Source organism: Odontomachus brunneus, unplaced genomic scaffold, assembly GCF_010583005.1.
Source record: "Odontomachus brunneus isolate Ranch 3 - 2012 unplaced genomic scaffold, Obru_v1 Obru_scaffold_259, whole genome shotgun sequence".
Classification (NCBI taxonomy): Eukaryota; Metazoa; Arthropoda; class Insecta; order Hymenoptera; family Formicidae; genus Odontomachus; species Odontomachus brunneus.
In genome coordinates this window covers 58,459-63,388 of record NW_022639709.1, presented here as the reverse complement: position 1 = coordinate 63,388, position 4,930 = coordinate 58,459, and the positions used below count along the sequence as shown (strand labels likewise).

The following is a 4,930-nucleotide window of genomic DNA, read 5'->3' as shown; positions in this document are numbered from 1 at the left end:
GGGGGGGGGGGGGGGAATAATTTCACGCTGCCCTCGGGTGAAAGGAAGTAACGCGGCGGGAGCGACTAATGAACCTTCAGACTTCGTTGATAATCGTAAAAAAAAAAAAGAAGAGAAAAGAAGAAGGAAGAGAAGGAGGAAGGTGGGAAATTATTAAGCAAATTCGAGATGGATGTAAATAGAATTGAATTATTAACAAAAGTGTTATTAATAGCCCGACAGCTCGAAAATTCGTGATGCATTAACGAGACGGTTTGGACTAATTACATTAACGCGTTCGGAGGTCCAATTCAGAAGATTTATCGGAAAAAGTTGGCATTACACTTGACGGTAAATGTTCTCCGGAATTGGTAACGCGCTCGAAATTCGTGCTTGGCGAAGCGCGTCTCCGTCTATGTCGCGTCGCTCCGCGAATTTTCCGCTCGGCGTCAGCAGAGAGTAAAAGTAAAACAATCATATTTTTCGCGCTTTTTTATTGACGGGGCGCTCGTTTAAATGTGACATCTCGACTTCGGCTACTAAATACCGGCAACGACCACGATGGCTGCAAAATTTGCACGGCAACGGCGAAAATCGAGTTCTCGCTTTTCCGTTATTTTGGTAATGCGCGTCGGCGTTCCTCAGATTGGCATGTACCACGCGTTTACACGGTGTTTTTCGTTTAAGCTCGATTTATGGTTGTGCGTACGCAACGACCGTGATGTTTGCTCTGCCCCGAAATGCAAACAATTATGTCGCGATGCGCGGTAGTCAAGCAAAAATGTTCATATTTGGACAATTATAAAATGTCATTATTTATTGAAGATCGACGATATTTTTGGCGGACAATCCTGTTGAACAATATTCTTGATGAATGCACGCTGGACAATTATGTTAGTTACAAAACCAGAGACAATTCTGGTAGCTAAAAGATGAAACTGCTTGGGATTTCCATCGAAATGTAACGCTTTTCCTATAGTTACTGCGCACGAAACATGCACAAAAAATCTCAACGGAAACAGAATAAAAATAGACACGAAACTATTCGATTGTTTAGTAATTAAGTCTGCTGTACGCAATGGGCAACATGAGCAGATTTGGCTTAGTAGTATGCTTTATTTTTTGTGCATGAGTTCTAATTGAAATTGTTCTGGCACGTAATATATATTTTCATATTTTTTATCTTTTACGTGACATTATTCACAACCATCAAACAACATACGTCCTTTTATCCATTCTTGTATTTGTACTATTTTGTACTATTTTATCAAAAGTTCCGAGTCTGAGCTGTGGTGGCGGTTTTCATTTGTACCATTAGTATCAGAATTAGCTTGATGTGCTCTCATCTCAACGAAATTCTGCATTATTAGCATATATCCTGTTTGTCTTTTGCTCGCTTTCATTCCTAACTTTTTAGTTTTCATCTCTGTCACAGGGCTTAATATTGCCAAATGGCTTATTTCCTCCAGTTTCCCCCTTTCTTTGCTCTACGTTTTTCTTTCACGTTCGTCCATCGTTCATGCAATTTTAAGCTCTTTTCTAAATGATATAAATACATATGTTTTATATTTATTCACGATAGACGTTATAATAATGAGTTGGCATTACTGATGTTTGAAAAAAATCGGTACACATGTTTTACAGTAAATTGTTTCAACCACTGAATATAGTTTTTGTTCAATATTTCCACCACTAATGAGAATGTATTAACACTAGACGCAATAACTAAGCTATGTCTACATCAACTACATATATTTCTACCAGGAAATTTGGTCGTTCATTTGCGCGCGGAATGCGCGTAAATACTCCTTATTCCGCGGTGGCTAACCGCGAGAGACGCAATCTTCAAGTGGGAAATATTCGCTTCGTTTTCGCGAAGGTGATATCAAGAATTGATAGGGCCTTCTCTAGAGCCGTACGGATTTTTTGTATCAATTTTCCGGCTTCATTCAGTATTTGAGTGCATTGTACTCGGGGAACAATAACTCATCTCGATATTGCTAGGCTGGCTCTCGCGTCCGATATTCCCCGTGCATATCGATATCGCTTACTCTTTCCTTTCGTCCCCTTTCCGCCCTTCTCCATATCTCTGGGTCTCTCTCTCTCTCTCTCTCTCTCTCTCTCTCTCTCTCTCTCCCCCTCTCTCTTTCTCTCTCTCTCTCTTGCGTTGTATGAATCTCTCCCTCTTTCTCTCTCTCTCTCTCTCTCTCTCTCTCTCTCTCTTTCTCTCTCTCTTTTCCTTCTCACTCCCGCTCGCTTTCTCATCTCGCTCTCCCGCTTGTGCACCCCTTTCTCTTCTACCTTTTCTACCAATAAAGTCCAAGCCTGGTCACGATTTTACGAGGCGAAACGAAACTTTGTCTATTAACCCGTGACTTATTAGCCGCTGGGCGCGATGCACACGAGCTGCAAGCGATCACGTCGATGACATATTTGACCGATGAATATAACATATTCATTGAAATGCTAACGACGCAACGAGAACGACGTAGCAACGCGCTTGCCTGCCTGCCTGCCCGCCTGCCTGCTAGCCGATCGGATAAAGTAGACGAGATTTTGTTGAAATGCGGTATCGACGCGCGTAGAGGGTGCCTTTGTGAATAAAAGGTGTTCCATTCAACAACCTACCTACATATGCATAACTGCAACTATTTTATAGTTTCGAAAAAAATAGATTATTCATGTTTCATCTCGGGAAATCTCTCGACCCCGTCCTCCATTGTTCGCCTCGCTTTAACGCTTTAATCGATGCATTTAATTTTTAAAAACGCACAAGCACTAACTTATGCATTCGTTCTCGTGAAAAGTGTAATGGCCGAATGTTTCCGGGACGTTTGGAGGGAAAGAAGTAACGAAAAAAAGAAAAAGAGAAATCTTCTCGCATCTCCATGTTTCATGTAGGAGTCTAAGAGTATACGCATTTCCATGTTTCATGCAAAGGTCTAAAAGCACACGATCGATTATAACAAACTGCATGTGTGAACGGTGAAGCGTAAATCCATCCACCGTCGGAAAATTTTCCATTTAATAAGTAAATTATAAATACCGGCTGTGTTCCCTCTTGAAAATTGTGTTGAATAATTCATTTACGAGAGACTTATTCCGAACTCTCCCTTGTCGATAAGAGTGTCTTTAAATATCCTCACAGAGGCACACAGAAGGCTTATAATATTTATTGATATATTTATTGATAAAAGAGACACTTTTATCGACAGAAGAGCGACCAGAATGAGGGCCCGTATGATAATATCACTGTCGTCGCCAAATTGAATAGTCGCGATGCATAATATTGTCGGGTCCTATATTAGTATCTGCCGTCGCTTCCAAAGTGAGGCATGCATGTTTGATCGCACTTAATATATGCGACCTGCGAAGGATGTTTTGCCGCCACTCGCCACCTGCCCGCATTCCCTTGGCTTCTCCGCCACGCTCCGCATCTGTCATGATCCCTACGGGGCCTCAATGCCGGTATCCTCGATCGTCCGACACTTTCACGCGGAATAATCCTCCGGGATAGATCTGGCCTTTTCCAGGTGTCGCGAAGAGAAGGCATTTAGGGCTCGGACTAGCCTTTGAATTTTAAAATCACCGGTCGGAGCACCAAAGAGATAGTGGACTTGGCGCGACAAAGTCCTCCTACGGGGATTGTTCCCCTCGATCGAGAGATTTACAAGCAAATCAAAAATCGCAGCGGGAAGGAACAGCGCGAAGGAACAGTCGAGAGAACGCCTCGCTCGCGACGGTCTCCCCGGCTCTTCTCCGTAGTTAAGGATCGATCTCTCGGCGTCTCGCGTCGCGTCTTTATTGTGTATATTCGCCCTAGACAGACTTCGTGCTCTCGTCGCGTTTACGTTTGCGCGGCACGTGGACTCTTGCTCGTCGTGGGATTCTCCCTCTCTCCCTCGTCGCTCGACGGCGGGGTGGCGGCGAGCACGAACGAGGAACCAGATAATGAAGGATGGACCGGCCGGCTGCCCGACACGGCCAGTGTTTGAGAAGCACTAGTCCGGTCCCTGCGGAGTGGTCGGTCTTCTACAAGGCTATCCAGCGAACCCAGCGACGGGAGCGGGCCACTTCCCGAGGGAGTCCGCTCCATCTATCGCTACCTGGCCGAGTGCTTGAGAGCACGTGAGTGAGAAACCAGGTTATATGCAGATACGTACTCCCCTGCCCCGTATTCCTTCCTGTGTTCCGCTGCCCCTCGTGTCCCTTACCTTCTCTCCTACCCCTCCGTTGTGTGTCGCGACCGCTATCCCTTTTTGCCTACTTTCCTCGGGATTGTCACACCCCGGAGGATCTCGCGACGGTACCCCTGTGGTGGTACGTGCCTCGCCGAGAGATAAAGGAGCCTCCACTGCTCCTCGCACGACTCGCACGCTCGTCTCTTCCTGCGCGCGATATCCCTCTTCCGCCGTCCCCCACCTTCCCCATCTCTCATCCTTCGCGAATCGATATTACGCGTAGCGCCACGTCTACTTTAAAACCACTCTCGTCTCGGTGCACTCTCCTTCTCTCTTTCTCTCTTTCTCTCTCTCTTTCCCATACGTACGACGGAACCTCTGGAATCGGGAGGGAGCGACTCTTCGAAGCCAGGCGAGAGAGGGTGACTGCGCTTTGATATATTGCTCGCTTTTATATATCACGCGATGCACGTCGAGCTGTAGGATTTTTTACACGCGACTTTCACCTGTTGGTATTCGCGACACGCAGGCATCGCGTTGAGTCGTTCTCTTCTTAACGTGCAAAATTGATTCTCCTTCTTCTCGCAGTACTTACCTATCCATCTTGCCTTGTATGAAAAGTGCACATGCATATTTAACAGTCGCACACAGTCTTTTCATGCCCGTAGTTAACTTTATTGATCTAAGATTGGTTTCTCTTCGTATCGAGAGAGAGAGCGAGAGAGAGAGAGAGAGAGAGAGAGAGAGAGAGAGAGAGAGAGAGAGAGAGA

The 4,930-nt window shown here is 45.5% G+C and overlaps 1 long non-coding RNA gene across 1 annotated transcript in view; it reads left to right on the top strand.

The window, feature by feature from the left end:
* The first annotated feature begins 3,458 nt into the window (after positions 1-3,458).
* Positions 3,459-4,930, top strand: part of LOC116852842 — an 8,317-nt gene continuing 6,845 nt past the window's right edge. Inside the window, exon 1 of the long non-coding RNA XR_004379862.1 lies at positions 3,459-4,107. This is a non-coding gene — a long non-coding RNA (uncharacterized LOC116852842). The remainder of the gene's footprint in view (positions 4,108-4,930) is intronic.